This window comes from Schistocerca gregaria, chromosome 8, assembly GCF_023897955.1.
Source record: "Schistocerca gregaria isolate iqSchGreg1 chromosome 8, iqSchGreg1.2, whole genome shotgun sequence".
NCBI classification, from domain to species: domain Eukaryota; kingdom Metazoa; phylum Arthropoda; class Insecta; order Orthoptera; family Acrididae; genus Schistocerca; species Schistocerca gregaria.
Genome location: NC_064927.1, coordinates 359,905,872 through 359,931,200, shown reverse-complemented (window position 1 = coordinate 359,931,200; position 25,329 = coordinate 359,905,872). Strand labels below are relative to the sequence as shown.

The window sequence follows — 25,329 nt, the reverse complement described above, 5'->3', positions numbered from 1 at the left end:
AGTAAAGCATTTATAAGCTAAACTGCTTCTATGTGAAATTTTGACAGTGCAAGTAATTTTTACCGATATTTAACAGTTTATGCACTTATTTAACATTCGACACATCAGTCAGTGACTGTACCCGCAGTTCTGACTTCACTGGGAGGATTGGATACTTCTGACGTGAATCCATCAGTAATGGACTTAATTTCTTTTGTGTCACTGTCCCTGACGAAATCACTCTCACCTTGATATTATCCAGTGAAGGACATAAATATTCAGAGGTGACGACTCACTCATCCGGGCGCTAATGTATCTGTCTCCGACACGAGAGGACGATGTTAAGCCGAGCACGGTGTGTGCCAGTAGCTTGCTGAACATTGCAGCGCTTACTCTGAATTTCCTGGAAAGCTGGGACACCGCCGTGTGCTGGAGGTCGATATATTAATGAGAGCGCCCCGCGAGGACGTAAGTTCCGGTGCCGCTACTGTCCGTGCTGCACACATTCGCCACAGGTTGTGCTATCCGAAACTAGCTACTGCAGAAAGCTTGAAAAGTCGGAATAATGTCTAAACTGGAATACCAGCATCAGTTTCAATAGGGCAAAGTACGCGTAAATTAAAGCCAATGAGAGAGTAATGTGAATTTTATCCTTCATCAGTAAAATATAATTTTGTTTTTTGTGAAAAAGTGCTATTGTTTATTATTAAATGGACAATCAAATAGTAATTTCCTGCTTTTGTTACATTAGAATACGTTTCTGTCTCATTTTGCTCACTATCAGGTACTAGGTAAATGAAAATGCTCGCAATAAATTTTACAACTGATACTCCAGAGAAGAACATGATTTAGATATGTTTTCATGGAGCAGTGAATCAGAGTAGAAAAATGATGATTGAAACGTCAGTGCCGTAGCCGGAGTATGAACCACGTATTGAGAATGAATACATCAAGACCATAATTTCTGATCGATTTTCTGAAAGAGTCGTCAGTGGTTATGAGCACCAAAATAGATTTTGAACGTTGTAGACATGTCAGTGTGGCTGCGACGATCACAGTAAAATGTTTTTTTCCCCAATAACTCATGAGGCTGGATGGGCGTTTTGAGGAGCTGTTCAGCTTATTGAACATGAGGTGTCGGTTGTGTGTACGTTAGGTGCATGAGATAGTTGTCCTGGTACAGGTTGGAGTGGCCAACTGGTTCAGCCCGAAGACGAAAACATCAAAAGAGTAGTTCTTGCTGATAGCTGGCCGACTGCGGTCCTAGACTGCGGCACAGTCTAGGACCAACAGTAGCCTCAATGTACCTGCTACGAACATGCTGGGTTTTGGACACTGACATGGCCTCCGTTGACTTGTGTGCCTCTCCCATCCCATCATAGTGCTGGTCCAGTTCAGACTTACAGAATAATACACGCATGTTCAGAAAAAACCTGAGTTCAGCATGTTTCCTGTTGTCTTGTACACACAGGGTCCGCCATGGACCCAGATAACTGGTTCCATGACTTGTGGCATCGACGCGTATGAGGCGTGAATGGCGTCCTGTCGTATAGTCATCCATGCTGCATTGGACTGGTTCCGAAGACCATTTGTGGTTGTTGGCATTGGGTCACAGCGCTGCAATTGTCGTTTCACCATATCCCACACATTGTCGATTGCCAACGAGTGTGGTAATCTAGGGGGCCAGGAGAAAGGCTTACATCCTGTGACATCAAGAAGGCAAGTGTTTGTGCAGCAACATTTTGGTCGTGCATTGTCTTGCAAAATATGCCGTCTGGGGTTTTGTGCAGAAAGGGTGTGCCTATGGATCGCAGGATGTCATTCACGTAGATCACAATGGTCACAGAAACCTGGACAAGCACCAACTGGATTTGTGGTTTTACCCCTATAGTACCCCGTTCCATAAGGTTGTTTCCGCTGTACGCCCTGTGCGAATGCAGTCACTCTGATGCCGCTGACTCTGTCTGTGGAGAAGGTGGCCATAGGCCATAATTTTCAAACAAGCAGAATCCGGATTCGTCCGAAAACAATCTGGTGCCACCCTGTCCACAGTGAAGTACAGGGTTTGACCAGAAAATAATGCACCGCATTTTCTTTTTCTCAGCCGAAAACAATGCTACGAATACATACATATTATTTGAAGTCTCCTGAGTGTGCGCGCCAAGTTTCCATCACTTCCGCCAGATAGCGCAGCTGCAGGACAGTTTCAAAATGGCGTCAGTAGCTGATGTACGTTACAAGCAACGTGCCGTCATTGAATTTCTCACTGTAGAGAAAGAAACAGTGGCGAATACTCACAAGCGCTTGTGCAACGTCTATGGAGCATCTGCTGTTGCCAGAAGTACAGTTAGTCGCTGGGTACGGAGGATGAGGTCATCAGAAGGCGGTTCGGCGGAGTTCCACGATTTGCAACGGTCGGGGAGACCATCCACGGCTCTCACACCTGGCAGGTTGCAGCGGACTTCCATTTGTTTGGGCCGTTCTTGGAAGACATTTTGGGTACGATGAGGAGGTGATTCACACAGTGAAGTACTAGCTCCTCCACCAGGACAAGGATTGGTACCGACCTTGTTTCGAGCTGGAGGAAGGTCACACAATGGATGGAGATTACGTGGAAAAATTGGGTGTGTAGATAAAACACCATTCTTTCGTGTGTGTAATTCTCATTATGTTCAATAAAGAACTGTTCAAGAAAAAAATGCGGTGCATTACTTTTTGGGTAATCCTCGTAGTTAAATACACTATTTCCATCTAGCATGTTTCTGCACATTTGTCGCAGGTAGGCAGAGAAGTGGACGTCTCGCACATAACCCATTCCGTAAAAAACGGCGACGGACCGTTACATCTGGTAGTGTGCGGTGTGTTAGGATGTTCTCCTGTTGCAAAAGAGCCGAGGAGGAAGTAGATCTGTCCTGCAATGCAATTCGGATGAGGTGTCGATCTTCTCGGGGCACAGTCTGGGTGGTGCAACTGACCCATCTCGTTGTGCTCTGCGGCCTTACGTGAACAACTCCGCACACACCCGTTGCACTGCCAAAACACCTCGTTCCTCCCTATGAGCAGTTTTCCGGATGAATGCATCACTTTATACCATGAAAATAATGAACCGTCTTTCAGACTCACTGATTTGGTGGTACAGTTCGCGCATACGCCTGTGAAGCATCATCCTTCACGTCTGCTCAAGTCACCCTGATTCATTACCTTCGGTTTGTAGCGACAACGAGAGCCGCAGGCACATTTTGCTTTCAGATGGAGATGCGCCGCGATATCGATGTTGACCTCGAACCCGGGGGCAGACATGATGTGAATGATAATCATTTTTGCGAAATATACACTCCTGGAAATGGAAAAAAGAACACATTGACACCGGTGTGTCAGACCCACCATACTTGCTCCGGACACTGCGAGAGGGCTGTACAAGCAATGATCACACGCACGGCACAGCGGACACACCAGGAACCGCAGTGTTGGCCCTCGAATGGCGCTAGCTGCGCAGCATTTGTGCACCGCCGCCGTCAGTGTCAGCCAGTTTGCCGTGGCATACGGAGCTCCATCGCAGTCTTTAACACTGGTAGCATGCCGCGACAGCGTGGACGTGAACCGTATGTGCAGTTGACGACTTTGAGCGAGGGCGTATAGTGGGCATGCGGGAGGCCAGGTGGACGTACCGCCGAATTGCTCAACACGTGGGGCGTGAGGTCTCCACAGTACATCGATGTTGTCGCCAGTGGTCGGCGGAAGGTGCACGTGCCCGTCGACCTGGGACCGGACCGCAGCGACGCATGTATGCACGCCAAGACCGTAGGATCTTACGCAGTGCCGTAGAGGACCGCACCGCCACTTCCCAGCAAATTAGGGACACTGTTGCTCCTGGGGTATCGGCGAGGACCATTCGCAACCGTCTCCATGAAGCTGGGCTACGGTCCGGCACACCGTTAGGCCGTCTTCCGCTCACGCCCCAACATCGTGCAGCCCGCCTCCAGTGGTGTCGCGACAGGCGTGAATGGAGGGACGAATGGAGACGTATCGTCTTCAGCGATGAGAGTCGCTTCTGCCTTGGTGCCAATGATGGTCGTATGCGTGTTTGGCGCCGTGCAGGTGAGCGCCACAATCAGGACTGCATACGACCGAGGCACACAGGCCAACACCCTGCATCATGGTGTGGGGAGCGATCTCCTACGCTGGTCGTACACCTCTGGTGATCGTCGAGGGGACACTGAATAGTGCACGGTACATCCAAACCGTCATCGAACCCATCGTTCTACCATTCCTAGACCGGCAAGGGTACTTGCTGTTCCAACAGGACAATGCCCGTCCGCATGTATCCAGTGCCACCCAACGTGCTCTAGAAGGTGTGAGTCAACTACCCTGGCCAGCACTGGATGAAGCGTCGTCTCACGCGGTCTGCACGTCCAGAACGAACGCTGGTCCAACTGAGGCGCCAGGTGGAAATGGCATGGCAAGCCGTTCCACAGGACTACATCCAGCATCTCTACGATCGTCTCCATGGGAGAATAGCAGCCTGCATTGCTGCGAAAGGTGGATATACACTGTACTAGTGCCGACATTGTGCATGCTCTGTTGCCTGTGTCTGTGTGCCTGTGGTTCAGTCAGTGTGATCATGTGATGTATCTGACCCCAGGAATGTGGCAATAAAGTTTCCCTTCCTGGGACAATGAATTCACGGTGTTCTTATTTCAATTTCCAGGAGTGTAGTAAGGTACAATTCTGCGAATAATAACATCCTATATCTAGTTCTTCAAGGCGTTTATTTTCTGAACATTAGTGTAAGAAACTGGAGGCACTTATAAATGTATGACTAGTGCCTTCCGTCGGGTAGACGGTTCACCGGTTGCAAGTCTTTCGATTTGACGCCACTTCGGCGACTTACGCGTCGATGGGGATAAAATGGTGTTTATTACGACAGTACGACACCCAGTCCCTGAGCGGAGAAAATCTCCGACCCCTCCGGGCATCGAGCTCGGGCCCATAAGATTGACGTTCTATCGCGCTGACCACTCTCCTGCTGGCGTTGGGCTCCTGCAGGCAAAGAATACAAGCTCAACAAGAGTAAGGTATCATTCTAGGAACGGTAATGGAGAAATGCATTAACATAGCCGACTTTGGAACCGAGAATCAACTGCCGGCTGGGGTGGCGCTACAGTCTGGAACTGCGCGACCGCTTCGGTAGCGTGTTCGAATCCTGCCTCGGGCATGGATTTGTGTGATGTCCTTAGGTTAGTTAGGTTTAAGTAGTTGTAAGCTCTAGGGGACTGATGACCTCAGACGTTAAGTCCCATAGTGCTCAGAGACATTTTTGAGAATGAATCTTGGAAATGGTGAAGCTGATCGACTGGGCGCGTTCTTCTGCCGAGGGCATCTGTGGAAAGAGCTTTAAGGACGGTAAACGACGAGTAGGTGACACCACGCCTCATAGCAGAACGAGATGACTGGAAGGTTGCTCGTTGAATGAAGTAGGATAGACAGCGATTAGAGGTGTATCTGACGACAGGGTACAATGCTGGTGCAGACACAAGCGTTTCGGAGCACCAGGTTGAGCGCTCGTTGTTGAGTACGGGGTTCTGCAGCAGGCGACGTCTAGGTGTTCCCATGTTGAACCAACGACTCTGTCAGTTACAACTGCCCTAAACACAGAATTAAAGTACTACAATAAAAATGGTAATGATGATTATGTTAGTGATTTATTATTACAACTACCTGCTAGGACATGTACGAAAGAACAGATACCATCTCTTACCGGCCATTGACCATCAACCGAGCGAGGTGGCGCAGTGGTTAGACACTGGACTCGCATTCGGGAGGACGACGGTTCAATCCCGCGTCCGGCCATCCTGATTTAGGTTTTCCTTGATTTCCCTAAACCACTCCAGGCAAATTCCGGGATGGTTCCTCTGAAAGGGCACTGCCGACTTCCTTGCCCATCCTTACCTATTCCGATGAGACCGATGACCACGCTGTCTGGTCTCCCACCCCAGACAACTAACCAACCAACCATTGACCATCTTCTTCTGTGCGGATGCACAAACGGTGCCCGAACTCTTACGTGAATCGGCAAAAAGCCGCGAGTAATGAGTATAATGGGCATGGGCACTATGAATATAGTGCGGGACAGTAAGTTGAGAGTGTGGGTCTCATGGGAGGTGTGCCAGAGATAAGTCCCTGCACTAGCACTATTCTCTGTGTCCTCGGTGGCTCGGATGGATGCCAGCACGGTAGCTCAGCATGTTCGGTCAGAGAGCTGGTTGGCCTCTGTAATAAAAAAAAAAAAATGACTAGAAGGATCAACAAACGAACTTGAACGGATGTCATGTGACGTTCGCAACGATCCAACACAACGATCAACAACGAACAAAATGAAAAAAAAAAAAAAAAAAAAATTATGGAGCTTCTGCCATGTAAGCAGGAGATCACGGGTTCGAGTCCTGGTCGGGGCCCGTACTTTCACCCGTCCAAGTTGACGTGTATCAATGCCTGCATACATCTAAGCGTAGTGAGTCCATACACTGAGCAGCTCGCATTTATCTAGTTGATTGTGTTTCTTGTATGAAGATATAATTCGATTATTTCGTTTGTTAATATGTAACTGAGAATTATGCAGCTGAAGAAAGCTGATTTGTTCTTCTTTCAGTTTTCCTAACGATGTCAAAGTCCTAAATTATTAGTTGAGTTTTTTTTTGTTAATTTTCTTGAAGTGTAACGTTGTAGTAACATCCCATTTGGTTTTTAAATTTGAATCAAATTTTTCTCTTTATCAAATCTACCCCTACTTAGGAACCTTGCTTACAATAACTTCTCCCAGTATTAGGCGACCGTTATTTAACAAATATAATCAAGAATATGCTAAGGTGTTGACGCAATTTGAATTCCGACATTATCTGCAAACGGGCTTTGGAATAAATTCTACATCTAAATCTACATCCATACTCTGCAAGCCACCTGACGGTGTGTGGTGGAGGGTACCCTGAGTACCTCTATCGGTTCTCCCTTCTATTCCAGTCTCGTATTGTACGTGGAAAGAAGGATTGTCGGTATGCTTCTGTGTGGGCTATAATCTCTCTGATTTTATCCTCATGGTCTCTTCGCGAGATACACCTAGGAGGGAGCAATATACTGCTTGACTCTTCGGTGAAGGTATGTTCTCGAAACTTTAACAAAAGCCCGTACCGGGCTACTGAGCGTCTCTCCTGCAGAGTCTTCCACTGGAGTTTATCTATCATCTCCGTAACGCTTTCGCGATTACTAAATGATCCTGTAACGAAGCGCGCTGCTCTCCGTTGGATCTTCTCTATCTCTTCTATCAACCCTATCTGGTGCGGATCCCACACTGCTGAGCAGTATTCAAGCAGTGGGCGAACAAGCGTACTGTAACCTACTTCCTTTGTTGTCGGATTGCAGTTTCTTAGGATTCTTCCAATGAATCTCAGTCTGGCATCTGCTTTACCGACGATCAACTTTTTATGATCATTCCATTTTAAATGACTCCTAATGCGTACTGCCAGATAATTTATGGAATTAACTGCTTCCAGTTGCTGACCTGCTATTTTGTAGCTAAATGATAAGGGACCTATCTTTCTATGTATTCGCATCACATTACACTTGTCTACATTGAGATGCAATTGCCATTCCGTGCACCATGCGTCAATTCGCTGCAGAACCTCCTGCATTTCAGTACAATTTTCCATTGTTGCAACCTCTTGATACACCACAGCATCACCGGCAAAAAGGCTCAGTGAACTTCCGATGTCATCCACCAGGTCATTTATGTATATTGTGAATAGCAACGGTCCTATGACACTCCCCTGCGGCACACCTGAAATCACTCTTACTTCGGAAGACTTCTCTCCATTGAGAATAACATGCTCCGTTCTGTTATTTAGGAACTCCTCAATCCAATCACACAATTGATCTGATAGTCCGTATGCTCTTACTTTTTTCATTAAACGACTGTGGGGAACTGTGTCAAACGCCTTGCGGAAGTCAAGAAACACGGCATCTACCTGTGAACCCGTGTCTAAGGCCCTCTGAGTCTCGTGGACGAATAGCGCGAGCTGGGTTTCAGACGACCGTCTTTTTCGAAACCCATGCTGATTCCTACAGAGTAGAATTCTAGTCTCCAGAAAAGACATTATACTCGAACATAATACGTGTTCCAAAATTCTACAACTGATCGACGTTAGAGATATAGGTCTATAGTTCAGCACATCTGTTCGACGTCCCTTCTCTAAAAACGGGGATGACCTGTGCCCTTTTCCAATCCTTTGGAACGCTTCGCTCTTCTAGAGACCTACGGTACACCGCTGCAAGAAGGGGGGCAAGTTCCTTCGCGTAGTCTGTGTAAAATCGAACTGGTATCCCATCAGGACCAGCGGCCTTACCTCCTTTGAGCGATTTTAATTGTTTTTCTATCCCTCTGTCGTCTATTTCGATATCTACCATTTTGTCAACTGTGCGACAATCTAGAGAAGGAACTACAGTGCAGTCTTCCTCTGTGAAACAGCTTTGGAAGAAGACATTTCGGCCTTTAGTCTGTCATCCTCTGTTTCAGTACCATTTTGGTCACAGAGTGTCTGGACATTTTGTTTTGATCCACCTACCGCTTTGACATAGGACCAACATTTCTTAGGATTTTCTGCCAAGTCAGTACATAGAACTTTACTTTCGAATTCATTGAAAGCCTCTCGCATAGCCCTCCTCACACTACATTTCGCTTCGCGTAATTTTTGTTTGTCTGCAAGGCTTTGGCTATGTTTATGTTTGCTGTGAAGTTCCCTTTGCTTCCGCAGCAGTTTTCTAACTCGGTTGTTGTACCACGGTGGCTCTTTCCCATCTCTTACGATCTTGCTTGGCACATACTCATCTAACGCATATTGTACGATGGTTTTGAACTTTGTCCACTGATCCTCAACACTATCTCTACTTGAGACAAAACTTTCGTGTTGAGCTATCAGGTACTCAGAAATCTGCTTTTTGTCACTTTTGCTAAACAGAAAAATCTTCCTACCTTTTTTAATATTTCTATTTACGGCTGAAATCATCGATCCAGTAACCGCTTTATGATTGCTGATTCCCTGTTCTACATTAACTGATTCAAATAGTCATTAGCGACAAGCGAAATTTTTTGCCAGACTGCGATTTACACCTGGATTTTCCACCTTAGGTGAGCTGTCGTCTTAACCGCTTCTGCTGTCCGAGTGCACTTCCCTTCCTATCCAAATTTGCAACTTGTTCCACACTACACACATAACATCCCCTGACCATTACCCTCATTGCTCGCTAATTCATGCTGATCCCTGCAAGAGGACGGACGAAGAGTGAATTTGCACTGAATTATCATTAATCGCTGTCAAGGCGTATGTACTTAATATGGGTGGTGACTTTATTTTCGGACATGTTGCGAAAGAACAGACACCATTTGTTTTTGAAGGGCAGTCGTATGTAGAAATGACGAAATTGCAATTCTGACACTAGCCGGAATCGAGCAATGAAATGAATTCAGTGGCTCCAAAGGAAATTTTGTGCTGAACCGGAGCTCGAACCAGGATTTCCTTCCTCACGTGAGCGGTCGCCTTAACCGCTTACGCCCATAGTATGTGGTCAGAGCAAGCTGAGCCACTCTGAAAGTAGGCTGATTAGGTTTTTATGCTGGTAACGCCACGTAGCGCTCTGTAGGAAACTCACTGACTGTGCTGTGTGCAGTCTGTGGCTGGTTGGCATTGTTCGAATATTCTCTATTGTAGTGTTGGGGATTGGATGTGAACAGTGCGTAGCGTTGTGCAGTTGGAGGTGAGCCGCCAGCGGTGGTGGATGTGGGGGACAGAGATGGCAGAGTTTTGAGAGCGAACGATCTCGACGTGTGTCCGTCAGAAAAAGGAATTTTGTAAGACTGGATGTCAAGTATATATATATATATATATATATATATATATGGTGTAACAAAAAGGTACGGCCAAACTTTCAGGAAACATTCTTCATCCGGAAACGCTTACTTTCCATGTTAGAGCTCATTTTATTACTTCTCTTCAAATCACATTAATCATGGAATGGAAACACACAGCAACAGAACGTACCAGCGTGACTTCAAACACTTTGTTACAGGAAATGTTCAAAATGTTTTCCGTTAGCGAGGATACATGCATCCACCCTCCGTCGCATGGAATCCGTGATGCGTTGATGCAGCCCTGGACAATGGCGTATTGTATCACAGCCGTCCACAATACGACCACGAAGAGTCTCTACAATTTGTAACGGGGTTGCGTAGACAAGAGCTCTCAAATGCCCCCATACATGAAAGTCAAGAGGGTTGAGGTCAGGAGAGCGTGGAGGCCATGGACTTGGTCCGCCTCTACCAATCTATCGGTCACCGAATCTGTTGTTGAGAAGCGTTCGAACACTTCGACTCAAATGTGCAGGAGCTCCATCGTGCATGAACCACATGTTGTGTCGTACTTGTAAAGGCACATGTTCTAGCAGCAGAGGTAGAGTATCCCATATGAAATCATGATAACGTGCTCCATTGAGCACGTCATACGCTGGAATGTTCCATGCTCCATAATATGCCGATCAATTGCTTCGAACGTCCTTCTGTCGGGACACCTTCGTTCTGGAAATATGTCTCGATACAAACGTACCTCGCCACGGGTATTGCCCCGGGCTAATCCATACATCAAATGGGCCTCTACCAACTCCGCATTTGTAAACATTGCACTGACTGCAAAACCACGTTCGTGATGAACACTAACCTATTGATGCTACGTACTGATGTGCTTGATGCTAGTACTGTAGAGCAATGAGTCGCATGCCAACACAAGCACCGAAGTCAACATTACCTTCCTTCAATTGGGCCAACTGGCGGTGAATCGAGGAAGTACAGTACATACTGACGGAACTAAAATGAGCTCTATCATGGAAATTAAGCGTTTCCGGACACTTGTCCACATAACATCTTTTCTTTCTTTGTGTGTGAGGAATGTTTCCTGAAAGTTTGGTCGTACCTTTTTGTAAGCGATTGCACTTATCGACAAGCGGTGTAGCCGACTATGGGGCACATACTTTGATACATGCACGATAATCACATTGACCGAGGTAATAAGGCAAGTACATGTTTTTTAAATGGGACGCTATACTTTTCTTTTGCCATTATTCGAACGCTCTGGAAAAGAAGCATATAGTGATGTAACGGATGTTGCTATTGAGATTCAAACTTCGCTTGAAAGACGCTGGGAAATAATGTACTATTGAAGGTCGAGGCGGTTGGAAGCGGCTGCAGACCGTAAACACGCCACGCGCGTCCCGCAGACCGAGTTGCCGTGCTCTATGCAGCTTGCATGGGCCACGCTACGTAGGTAAATCCTCATCCTCCCTCTTTTAAGCAAAGTTTGAATCACAATAGCAACAGGCATTACATCACTATAAGTGTCTTTTCCAGAGCGTTCGAATGATGGTAAAGAAGGATAGCGTCCCATTTTAAAAGCCGGCCGGAGTGGCCGAGCGGTTCCAGGCGTTACAGTCTGGAACCGCGCGACCGCTACGGTCGCAGGTTCGAATCCTGCCTCGGACATGGATGTATGTGATGTCCTTAGGTTAGTTAGTCCCATAGTGCTCAGAGCCATTTGAACCTATTTAAAAAACATGTACTTGCCTCATTATCTCGGTCAATAGATTCGTTGTGATTATTGTGCATGTACCAACGTATGTGCCCCATAGTCCGCTATGATTCGCGGAAATTGCGTACCAATACGTGCACTCGCCCCCGGAATAAAGGGGGTGTTAGGTCTTATGCAACTCACCACATACACACACACACACACACACACACACACACACACACACACACATATATATATATATATATATATATATATATATATATATATATATATATATATATATATATATACAAATAAATACATTGTTTGTTCTGTACCAAAATCTTAGCTTGCAGTATTGGGCTCGCTATATTGCAGTAGTGCGAGTAATGAAGATTTTTGTGAGGTAAGTGATTCATGTAAGGTGTAGGTTATTGTTAGTAAGGACCATTCTTTTCGTTGCGCTAAAAAAAAATTGTGTGCCAAAAAAATAGTTCAAATGGCTCTGAGCAGTATAGGACTTAACTTCTGGTGTCATCAGTCCCCTAGAACTTAGAACTACTTAGACCTAACTAACCTGAGAACATCACGCACACCCATGCCCAAGGCAGGATTCGAACCTGCGACCGTAGCGGTAGTCGACCGTAGCGGTAGTGCGGTTCCAGACTGTAGCGCCTAGAACCGCTCGGCCACCGCGGTCAGCTATTGTGTGTCAGTTTAGTGTTGATCAGAATGAGTAAGAAGACAGATGTCTGAGTACGTTCAGTTTTGTTCAGCTGTTTGAAAATCAAATAACGTAGAGGTTTTCCAGCACTGTCACTCATAAATTTTTCGAAGGGGATGTTTGAACTTGGCTCTGAGCACTACGCGACTTAACTTCTGAGGTCATCAGTCACCTATAACGTAGAAGTACTTAAACCTAACTATCCTAAGGACATCACACACATCAATGCCCGAGACAGGATTCGAACCAGGCTGTAGCGCCTAGAACCACTCGGCCATCCCGGCCGGCGATGTTCGAACTCTTCCAAATTTACCTGTTCTGCGATTTTCGTAAATCGCTTAAGGCCAATGCCGTCATGGTTCTTTAAAAAAGGATCAAAGTCATTTTCTTGACAAGTTATGGTGATTATGAGCTTTGGCTGCGACTCCAATTGCCTCCAAGTCGACCGAGCGTTAAAGAGTAACCTTTCATCTTGTTCGTCTGTGTGTAGTAGGATCAGAACAGTAGGACTGTGAAAGGCAAGCGAAGGTGAAACTGCGAGGTTCTCGAGGCGTCTTGCGTCTGGATGGGGTCAAGGTCGGATGCTGGAGCATCGACGACGCGACCGTGAACGGCGAGCGCGCCTCCTCCGCCTTCTCCCTGACCTAGGCCGCGGCGAGCAGTCTGTCCCCTTTAGTGGCACACATGGGCCATTACTATGCAGACAATGTTGTTGTTGCTCGAGGTGGGTCAATGTTTTCGGCGGGCGTAGTAACTCATTACAATTGCTAATGCCGCGCCTGGGCTCGGCGCGCTCCGCCGGGTCGACCGCCGCCGCCGCCGCCGCCGCCGCCGCCGTAGCAGCCGGGCCCCGGCTCGGCTCGGCGCGGCGCAGCGCAGCGTCCCGTATCTCATTCATACTTTTGCATAGTGATCAGGCTGGCTGCGCCGGCGAGGTGGGAGACGCGCCCGGCGGCCGCTGCAGTGCGCCGCGTGGCTTTAGCATGCAAAGACCGTCGTCGCCCGTGGCTCCGCCAGAACCGGCGCCGCCGCCGTCCGCACCGACGCCGACGCCGACGCCGCCCCCGCAGTGACGTCGCTCGCCGCCCGCCTCACGTGAGTCCTAGTCACGCCGCCCCCGTCACACGTGCGCGGCGCCGTTCATCTCTCTCCCTCTCTCTCTAACTCCCGCATGCGCAGTAGCTAGACTTATCAGCTTTGCTGCAAGTACATTAGCATAGTAGCGATTACGCCTTCATTCAGCATTACCGCAAGTACTTGTCAAATACCAATAGGTTGCTGTCTTGACGTATCCGTTATGACCTGTACCTCCACTGTCCAAGACTCGTGCTCGGGCCGGCCTTTTGATCTTAGTGACAGTTCGCAAGACGCCTCGCAAGTGGATTAGCGACATAATGATTATGCAGCTGTACTACACCTACCTTCAGACACCAACGTGTTGTTGTGTTCGGGTCTCCATATAAGCCTGTACACTTTCCATGAGTAGTAACAAACGGTTCAAATGGCTCTGAGCACTATGGGACTTAACTTCTGAGGCCATCAGTCCCCTAGAACTTACAACTACTTAAACCTAACTAACCTAAGGACATCACACACATCCATGCCCGAGGTAGGATTCGAACCTGCGACCGTAGCTGTCACGCGTTTCCAGACTCTAGCGCCTAGAACCGCTCGGCCACTCCGGTCGGCATGAGTTCTAACCTTGCCGGTATTATGAACTTTTGTGACGGTTTACATGGTCCATTATGACTTGTAGCGCCACTGTCCAATAGTAGTGCCAGGGCCGGCCCTTTGATCTTAGTGACTGTTTACAAGATGTCTCGCAAGTGGATTAGCGACCTAATGATTACGTCTGTATTCAGCTGTACTCCACCTACCTTCAGACACCAACATGTTGTTGTGTTCGACCATCCATATAGACCTGTATGCCCACTTTCCGAGAGTAGTAACCTTGGCGGTCTTTTGAACTTCGTGCCGGTTACATGATCTTTCAAACGTCACCAGTGTGCTTCAGAATGTAGACCCGTTCGACACGAAACGGCTGTTAATGAATCAGTGTCGTCATTGATGTCGTCACACTTCACTTTCCAACGAGTTCCACGTTTCTCAGTAGGTCACGTGGGCGTGTCCTCAGTGTGCGTCAACCACTCCCGTCTTGTTGTGTTCGACTATCCATATGGACCTGTACTTCCACTTTACAAGAGTACTAACCTTGGCGGTATTTTGAACTTCGTGACGGTTTACATGATCTTTGAAACGTCACCAGTGTGCTTCAGAATGTAGACCCGTTCGACACGAAACGGCTGTTAATGAATCAGTGTCGTCATTGATGTCGTCACACTTCACTTTCCAACGAGTTCCACGTTTCTCAGTAGGTCACGTGGGCGTGTCCTCAGTGTGCGTCAACCACTCCCGTCTTGTTGTGTTCGACTATCCATATGGACCTGTACTTCCGCTTTACAAGAGTAGTAACCTTGGCGGTATTTTGAACTTCGTGACGGTTTACATGATCTTTCAAACGTCACCAGTGTGCTTCAGAATGTAGACCCGTTCGACACGAAACGACTGTTAATGAATCAGTGTCGTCATTGATGTCATCACACTTCAGTTTCCAACGAGTTCCACGTTTCTCAGTAGGTTACGTGGGCGTGTCCTCAGTGTGCGTCAACCACTCCCCCTTCCGTCCCTTTAGAAAGCAACGAAAGATGGAGCTTAATGTCGATAGAGGTGAGCAGGAAATATTAAGTAGTATGGTTGGACTGGCATTTGAAACCCGTTCCTTCAGTATCCCTCTGATAGGAAAGGGTGTCAGCAGGAAAGAGCTCTGTATTTTAGTATTCAGTCATCAGCCAATTGGAAACTGATAACACTGATGACCGACAACCTTACATCTTTGGACCCTCACTTTTGCTATTTGTATTACTGAGTAGCATTTTATCAGTATCATTAACAGATGCCGACTTGTTTTGTTTGATCCTTCCGTTAGTCACTTTTTTCCTCTTTTGGGCAAATTACAGTTAATAATTCGTAAAGTGGCGTCCTTTGTTATCACTCTGACAGCTTAATAGATAGGAATGCGTGCCACAAAACCACAAGAAAAAAATACCATACATCTTAGAGATTCTCAGCTGGGAATACTGCAGAAGGTAATTTTCAGTTCACAAAAATTCTTGTCTATGATCGGAGATGATGATAGATCTTTTACTTTGGTGTTCCAATATTATGCCGCGGCGCATAGAGCGGGCAATAACTTACAAGTTTATTTGCGAGGTCATCTTTCGTTGCCAAGCACAGAAATATTTGTCTTGTAAATAATAACCGCAATTCTTGATGCAGAAAGCTAGTTTTCACTGTTATTTTGGCTTTTTTAATTACTTAATTTGTCTAAATTATTACTATCATCAGATAAATTAAGTTTTCTATTCAGTTCGTCACCATAACTTAAACTTGGTAAAACCTACTGGTTACATCTATAGCCAAATATGAACAAAACGTAATCTCGTGCTTGAAATAGCTAACCTGATTAGTTGTAACTTTTGTCCAGCTATTTGTATGGACCACTGTATGTAATGCCTAACAACATATGTCCTGTGGCCTCGGCAGACGTCTCGTGGGCCGTGGACACTAGACGGGGGCGTGGTTGCTGCCGTCATATTTCCCGCCTTGCCATGCCTCCTACCTCACGTAGATAGCTACAGGCAGCCGTTCGTGATTGGACGTCAGCGTTCAGTTCGCTGCCGGTGTGGCCTAACCGGAATGGCACCTCCATGCAGGTCTGACGCTTTTAGTGCGGTTAAAAACTTAATATTGCTCCCATGTTCCTTTACACATGGTAACAGCGCGGAAGCTTGCAACAAGGCGTCAGATCCAACAGTCGTTAATTAGCCTTGGTTTTGTTTTGGTCGTAAGCTATTACTAACTCAAGGCAGATCAGAAAGAGAAAAAAATGAATTAGAAAACCGAGGAAAGCCTAAGCAGTGGTGACAGGATAGGGTTTTCAAGCCGACTGTTCTCAAATGTAATAAAACTAGCTCACTAAAGGTGTAGAGCACCCTTTCTCCATGGAACCAGTGGTGTCTATAGTAACATGGCCACGAAATACAAGCAACGACGTGCAACCATGCTGGTCGATTACTGTTGAACAACTCATGGAGATTTGGTTTAGCAAATTCCGAGGTGATCACATCCTTCCCTAGGATGACCCAGATTTCGTCAGTGTCAAAGGACCTCACGGCTCAGACAAGCACTTTCTTGTGGTGTCATGAAGGATTAACAGAACAACTCCCATGGTACTGGAGAGCGATGTTGTAAACAAACAAACGGGTATACGCGGTCCTTAAGGAGGCCCTTTTTCGTTCACCAATACTCAAAAGTAGTCGCTTCGTTGAAGTTCACTATTCGTCTAAATAAGGTTTTCTGTGTAGGTATCCTAACCATTTGCTGACCTCAATGCCTCTTGACGGCACACTGTATGCTGGTACCCTTCGTGTGAATCCAGAGTGTCAAATCCAGGAGACAGGGGATGTCTCTGTATTGTACGGGGGTTCACAATATGTTTCCGTTGTTATCCGATATCAACGTACGTCTCTCCCGCCGTTGTCAGTTTCGGTGACTGGAATCGCTACTTCCCGATCGAGTAACTCCTTACTTAGTTTCACAAGCGCTGTGTGGACGCTGCATGCCACAGCACTCGACACACCCAGAAGGTCACCCATCCAAATGCTAGCCAAGCCCGACAGCGCTTAACGTCATTTATCTGACGGAAACCAGTGTTACCACTCCGGCAAGGCTGCTCGGACTATAGGTTCAAATGGCGCTGAGCACTATGGGACTTAACTTCGGGGGTCATCAGTCCCCTAGAACTTAGAACTACTTAAACCTAAGTAACCTAAGGACATCACACACATCCATGCCCAAGGCAGGATTCGAACCTGCGTTCGCAGCGGTCGCGCGGTTCCAGACTGAAGTGCCTAGAACGGCTCGGCCACTCCGGCTGGAGGGACTATAGACACTGCCTGACAGAATAATTGATGCACCCAGAAGGGGAGGACGAACGAAATGCTACTTCACTAGTTGGGAGGGTATGTGATACACTCAAGCTCCAATGAAATTGGTACACCTACCTAATATCGTGTAGGGCCGCCGCGAGCACGCCGATGTGCTTCAACTTGATGTGCCATGGAGTCGTCTAATGTCTTAATTAGTGCTCAAGGGAACTGACGACGTAAATCCTGCACGGCTGTCCGTACGAATACAAGGGGGTGGAGATATCTTCTGAACAGCACGTTGCAAGGCAACCCAGATATGCTCAATAATGTTTATCTCTGTGGAGAATGGTGGCCGGCGGAAATGTTAAACTCAGAAGAGTGTTCCTGGAGCAGCTCTGTAGCTATTTTGGACGTGTAGGGTTTCGCATTGCCCTGCTAGGATTGCCCGTCGGAGTGCACAATGGACATAAATGGGGCATGTGATCAGGCAGAGTGCTTACGTACGTGCCACCAATCAGAGTCTTTTCTAGAAGTATCAGGGGTCGCATATCATTCAACTGCACACTTCCCACACCATTACTGAGCCACCACCAACTTGAACAATCCCCTACTGTCATGCAGGGTTCATGGATTCATGAGGTTGTCTCCATACGCGTACGCGTCCATTCGCTCACATTCTGAAACGAGACTCGTTCGACCAGGCAACATGTTTGCAGTTATCAACAGTCCAATGTCGGTGTTAACCGTCCAGGCGAGGCGTAAAGCTTTGTGTCTTGCCGTCATAAAGGGTATCGAGTGTGCCTTCGGCTCCTAAAGCCCATATCGATGATGTTTCGTTAAATGGTTCGGACGCTGACACTTGTTAATGGCCCAGTAATGGTTGGTTCAAATGGCTCTGAGCACTATGGGACTTAACTTCTGACGTCAACAGTCCCCTAGAACTTAGAACTACTTAAACCTAACTAACCTAATGACATCACACATATCCATGCCCGAGGCAGGATTCGAACCTATGACTGTAGCGGTCGTGCGGTTCCAGACTGTAGCGCCTAGAACCGCACGGCCACTCCGGCCGGCCCCCAGGATTGAAATCTGCAGCAATGTCCTGAAGGGTTTCTCTTGTTTCAAATGTGTGTGAATTCCTAAAGAGACCAAACTGCTGAGGTCATCGGTGCCCAGACATACACATTACTCAAACTAACTTAAAACGACACACACACCATCGCCCGAGGGAGGACTCGAACATCCGGCGGAAGGGGCCGCGCAATTCCGTGACATGGCGCCTCAAACCATACGGCCACTGCGTGCGGCTGCACTTCCTTCACACTGAACGATTCTCATCAGTCGTCGTCGGTCCCGTTATGGCAGGACCTTTTTCCTACCAAGCGATGTCGGGGATTTGATGCTTTACTGGACTGTTGGTATTCACGGCCCACTCGTGAAGTGCTCGTGCGGGAAAATGCTCACTTCAACGCTACCTCGGAGATACTATGCCCCACTGCTAGTGCACCTGCTCTAACACCACGTTCAAACTCACTTAAATCTTGATAACATGGCATTGTAGTAGCGGTAACCGACATAACAACTGCGTCAGACACTTGTCTTATATAGGCGTTGCTGAACGCAGCGCCGTATTCTACCTGTTTACATACGTCTGTATTTGAATATGCATGCCTATACTAGTTTCCTTGGCGTTTCAGTGTATTATTTCAGTGATTACAGTATTGAGCCATATTTACAAAGAACTTGGCAGTACAGGCCCTCTCGACACTATGACGTTGCACCCCCTGAAGAATGGATGCATACACTGATAGGGGGCCTTCATATCCTTTCGTAGACAAGCTAGGCTGCAACTTTTCCGCCTGTACTTGATATCCTGGATAATAGCACTGAGACGGAGGTGGCTCCCAGATGGTCTCAAACATGTTCTAAGCGAGCAGATCCGTTAATCGTACTGGCGACGGGAGTAGCTCAACATCACGAAGACAATCCATTGAGACATTTGCCACGTGCGGAGGACTATTATTCTGTTGAAAAAGGGCAGAAAAATACCTTGGCATGAGGCGTAACACATGAGGTCGCTGGACGAAAGTGAGGTATCGCTGTGCTGTCACAGTCCCCTCAACCACTATCAGAGCTGACCGGAAGTCACCTGGTGTAGCAGCGCTGCTCTTCTCAAGAATGGTAGAACTAATCTCTCTCCAGGACGCCGACGTACTGGCCGAAGATGTGCATGCATGCGAATTAATACCGATTTGTGTTTCATCCGGAACACAATGCGACACCATCCATCAGCAGTTCATGCCTCCCAGTTACGGCACCAATCCGAATACAGCCGTCTGTGTCGTATCGTTAACATCAGCCTACGCCTCTGTGGGTAACACCCTGTTCCGTCTGCTGTTTCATGATGTGTATTGCTATTTCTGCGATGGGCGCAGGTGTGAAGGTATTACAATGTGCTTGGAGCACAATATGACGACCACCCTCCCCCTTGTGGTCGTCAAACGTGGCCACCGGAAACTTTACGCATAGTATGCCTGCCTTCACGTTTCCGAATAGTCCACTATCGATTAACAGTCAGATTCGAATGCCCCACAGATTTGGATATAGCACGATTGGACCAACCAGGGAAATGGAGAATGATAGTGACGACGCTTTCAAACTCCACTGTTTGCTGAGTTGCGTACTCACAAGAGTACACGACATTTCCGCATGCATCACAGTGATTGCTCAACACCTGAAGCTGTTCACGCCCCGTTTATGTCCTCTCAGGCTCTGTAACAATAGTTAACACAAACAACTCTAATGCACTCTGGTGACTGTTCTACCTATCACAACGAATTGCAAACTCTGATCATTTACCTACTCAGAGTACAGCGTACACGTGTAAGAAATTAAACCGACATCGACCATATTTTATGGGTGCGTCACTTTTTCTCCCAGGCAGTTTAGTAGCTAATCTTGTCTAGATCGGAGTTGGGCTGTTGTGGGGGAAGAGACCAAACAGTGAGGTCATCGGTCTCATGGGATTATGGAAGGCCGACCAAGGTGGCCGTGCGGTTCTAGACACTTCAGTCCGGTACCGCGTGACTGCTACGGTCGCAGGTTCGAATCCTGCCGCGGGTATGGATGTGTGTGATGTCCTTAGGTTAGTTAGGTTTAAGTAGTTCTAAGTTCTAGGAGACTGATGATCTCAGATGTTGAGTCCCATAGTGCTCAGAGTCATTTCAACCATTTGATTAAGGAAGGACGGGGAAGCAAGTCGGCCGTTCCCATTCAAAGGAACCATCCCGGCATTTGCCTGGAATGATTTAAAGAAATCACGGAAAACCTAAATCAGGATGGCCAAACGCGGGGTTGAATCGTCGTCCTCCCGAATGCAAGTCCAGTGTGCTAACCACCTCGCTCGGTCCAGTAGCTAGTGATGTGCTGTATCGCTGCCTTTCTGTCAGATGTTACAGTCCAAGCTAGTTGAACACCACACCTGATGCCGCCGGTACGTTATCTGTATCAATAATATTATGGCACCCGTTTTATCAGAATTTAAGTGACAGCGGTAGTTTTCTTTTATAATGGAATTCGGCGTATTTAGTATGTACGCCTTAGTGGTCCTTCGTAGATCTTCCATTTGTGACTTATCGCATTCTGTAGGTGACAAATGGTTCACATTGTTATCTTCGTCTCTGTCGTCGCAGTTTGCGATACGGAGGGTCCCCTGTTCTATCATGTTGTCATTCCGATACTACTAATTATTCACATTTGGTTCCATAAACTCGCTAACACCAGTTGAGTAGCGACTTGGATACCTGAACACACAATTCTTAGTTCTCTGACCACACTTAAAGGTTCCACGTGTGACAGACATATACACATGTCAAACATGATGTAGCTACGTAAGGTGTCGGTGTACATCACCTTACGGATAATCATTAAAATATTATGTCCTTAACAGAAAATTTTAGCAATGAGTAAATGCTTGTAACGGACCTGAAAATGTCGACGATTCGGAGGGAAACAACAGATTATGATCAGTACAGTTAGTGAAATGATTCCTGTGGCCTGCGGTTAACCTGTTTGATTTCTATAAGCAATTTACTATGCAAGGAGGTCTTCCTTAACTTCTAGTAGTTGCCAGTCAATTGCAGCTTCAAGAAAGCACAGTGAAAACTGACTTAGGGAAACGAGTACAGCATCTGTAGTAGCCGACTTGTTTCTCTGCGAGGATTAGTTCCGTAAACGTTTTTCATAGTGCTCTCTACAACTTTTTAGGGTCATTGTTTCGTACATGGTCGCTTTAATGGGGAAATTGAACTTCAACTATCTCTTTCAACGAATATAAGAATGCAATGACATTTAATCTATTGTGGAATTTCGCTACTAATTTAAACTGTGTCTTACTCTTGACACCGAACTCTGCACTTGCTATTCATTCTGAAAATAACACATAGATTGTAGCGAAGCTTCTTACCTATGTTGTCGTCTCGTTCAGTGGTGTGAGTGTACTTCTCTTAGGTAGGGGCAATGGAGACCCTTTCTCGAGTTGGAGAATTGTCAGAGAGGTACAGGGCTACTCTATCCGCCGGGAAAATTTCTAAAATCACACTCTTTAGATATTGTTTGCGTCGACTATCAGCACTGCAGTTTTTTCTGGAAATCGTAGGGACTGCGGACGGAAAACGTCCTTTAGTGGCGTTTTTGTGTTCCGCTCATCAGTGTTATTGTAATAAAATGTTACAGTCTCTCCAAATGCAGCCCGTGTTATTGTGATAAAATGGTAACAATCTTCCCCAGTGTACCCTGTATTTACGTGGTCTCTTAAGAAAGTGTGCCACGTTGCCCGAGCCGCAAAGGAAGGTCCACCGTTTAGGACGTGTTTTGCAGAGTAAAACCGCCATCCTTCTTCGTGGGTCTCGGTAATCGTCCGCATTTCCGAATCATTTGGGGCCATTACGTTGTGGTGCTAAAACGCTCGCCGAAGAAGTAAAGTGGTGGAAGAAACGGTGCCAGCTGCGCCCCAAATTACGACTGGTCCGTCCCGAGCTGGTCAAATTGCCCACCGTTCGTTCCTGTCTCCCAATTTCGTTGGATGCCGTAATGAGGGCCCGCTCGCGGGGCCCGGCTGCTACCCCTTTGCGGGCCGGCCGGTTCGGCCGGTCCGGGTTCGGGGATTCCCCCCGCGGCAGCGCGCGGCCCGCCAAGGATTGAACTGTCACTGGCGCCAGTCGGTCTGCGCGCCGCCAGCGCCGCCGCACCCTGTAATTTGAGACCAACCCTCTGCCGCCGCCGCCGCCGCCGCCGACGCCGCCATCCACGTAGACCGCCTTGTTGTGGTATTAAACGCCGCGTGCCCCCAGCTAAAATATTTCCCCGGCCCGACAAGGGCCCCTCGCCACGGCCAAATTGCGGTTATAAAACTGATGTCGAGGCCCGCTTAATTAAAGTGGGCGTTGCGTGCTGCTCGCGGTGGCTCGTATCACCGCAGGCGGCACCGCGACCGGGGGTGCAGGCGCGCCGAGGCGGCGGCGCTGGAGGCGGTGGCGGGGGCGGGGGCAGCGCCAGGCACGCACGAGGGTGGCTGGCACGCGGAGGCGGACCGTCCGGCCCCCGGCGGGACCTCTTGATGTGGCCTCGACGCCTTTCGCCTCACCCTGAGCACAACAATGGTCGTCAGCTATCTGTTGTCACTGTATAAAGGAACAAAGGACAAGTCTGCCGGGTTATATGGCCGCGGTCCATGGAATTCTTCTATTCCCAACGTTTCGTCCAATACTACGTTGGACATCCTCAGGGGTATGGCTGGTCCTGCTGAATCCTGCCGGCAGGAGTCAGCAGGACCAGCCATACCCCTGAGGATGTCCAACGTACTATTGGACGAAACGTTGGGACTAGAAGAATTCCATGGACCACGGCCATATAACCCGAAAGAATTATCAACAACAGTACCATCCGGTCGTGAAAGCCTTCATTGTATGAACAAAGGACACTACCTGCATACATAGTGTGTCCCAGTTCCATTAGGTCTGTAGCTATGAAAAATAAAAGTCGTAGATTATGTTCACAAAATCTTTATATTTACTCGAAATAGTCTCTCCGCTAAAATCGTTTTAAAAGCGTTTTGAGACAGAGTGTTTACTCAGTTTTTGGAACTCCGGTTAGTAGTGCAGTACAAATTTTCTGGATATCCGTAGCTGCATCGAAATTGTGTTCTTCCGTCGGCAACTTCAGTTTGGGGAACGAGAAAGCGGCTGGGCCCAAATCCGGAGGATATGGCTGCCGATCCAAGACTGATTTATTTGTTGGTCGGAAACGCACACACAGTCTTCACGTTGTAAGCTGGGTCATTGTCATGGAGGAACGATCAAGAACCTGTCTCTAGGCATTTTGGTGGAATTCGATGGATTCTCCCGCATAATTGATGAAGAACTCAAAAAAACGTGATGTTGCCTCGCTGCAACACCGCCATTTTCCAAGTGTCAGACACGTAGTGTTACATATGCTGTCATGACGCACGCTGCAGTGAAGTTAGCACTTTGACCTTCAAATTTGCTATTGTTGAAACGTCTAGGACCGTAACGTCAGAACTTGACACGAGATAACATTGCAGTTTGGAATTTCGCAGAATCAGTCCTAACAGAACTGGGACATACTATGTATAACATCTCATCGGAAGTATCCGAACACCTCCGTGTAACGCGGGAATGACAACCAGACGTCATGAGATGCGCTCTCATGAGTATAAAAAAAGGTGCGGGCTCTTGTGTTGCCAGTATAAAAGCAATAACATAGAAAGGGTCAGAGGGCTCAGGGACTTCTTATGTGAACTAGTCATTGGGTGCCAGCCGCTGTGACCGAGCGGTTCTAGGCGCTTCAGTCCCAAAACGCGGTGCTGTAATGATCGCAGGTTCGAATCCTGCCTCAGGCATGTATGTGTGTTAGTTAGGTTTAAGTGGTTCTACGTTCTAGAGGACTGATGATCTCAGATGGTAAGTCCCATAGTGCTCAGAGCCATTTGAACCATCTGAGTCATTGGATGTCGCCTCAATAACAAACCCATTAGAGATAATTCAACACTCCTAAAGTAGATCAGGTCGTCTCTTGGTGAGGCGACTGTGAAGTGGACACGCGAAGGAACATCCACAACTAATTTTGAGGTGTGACATAAAGTGATGTAAGAGTCATTCGGTCATTTGATAAATTTGAGATTTTTATTGATAAACTGCTACTATGGTCGTCGGAGAAAAGTTTTTAGTGTCTTGATGTTCAGCAACTAAACATTATTTACGCATTTCGAGTAAACTCATTTTGAGAATTTCAAAGGAGTAAGTAAGGAAGGATCTATTTAGCCCTGATGGAAAATAGCTCATTTTAAGGAAGAGAGGCTTGAACAGAAAAGAGTTTATACTGTGACAAATTTTCCCGAGGGCCATAGATTTGTATCGTGAAATTAAATCGCGGAGTTTATGTAGTGGAAGGCAGTTGTAAGAGCTGCAACTGGAAATACCCTTAGAATTTTTTCCGTGGAAACAGTCGTAGGCTGGCAACAGGCTATACCTGCCTGGCACGGCTCTGGAAGTTCTTGGAGCTTGTGAGAGGCATCTAACAATACCCTATAAGCAACGACGTAAATATTCAGCGTAATTAAGATTCTGTTCTTTGAGATGAGAAACTGCAAGAAGAATATGACGAAACATTGTAGCACTTGAGTGAAATAAGGCATCTGGAATGGACGACATTCCATCAATATTACTGAGATTCTTGGAAGAATTAGTAGTTTACATGCAGCACTTTACCTGGAATGTAAGCTATAAGGCCGAGATGAAATGTCCGTAGACTGGAAGAACAGTGTAGTAACCTGAAATATGATAACGAATGTGATGACAGATGTGAGTAACAGAGATCGTCCAATTTAATAACTCACAGTTGTAAAATAGTGACATCAGTTACATTACCTGACAAAAAATGTGAAACACGCGGAAGGGCAAGAGGAAACAAATGAAACTTCACTGGTTTGAAATGGTATTGGATACTGTTT

At 47.1% G+C, this 25,329-nt stretch overlaps 1 long non-coding RNA gene across 1 annotated transcript in view; it reads left to right on the top strand.

Annotated features, from left to right (window-relative positions):
* The first annotated feature begins 13,252 nt into the window (after window positions 1–13,252).
* LOC126284556 (uncharacterized) overlaps window positions 13,253–25,329 on the top strand; it is a 395,186-nt gene continuing 383,109 nt past the window's right edge. The window contains exon 1 of the long non-coding RNA XR_007551498.1: window positions 13,253–13,404. This is a non-coding gene — a long non-coding RNA (uncharacterized LOC126284556). The remainder of the gene's footprint in view (window positions 13,405–25,329) is intronic.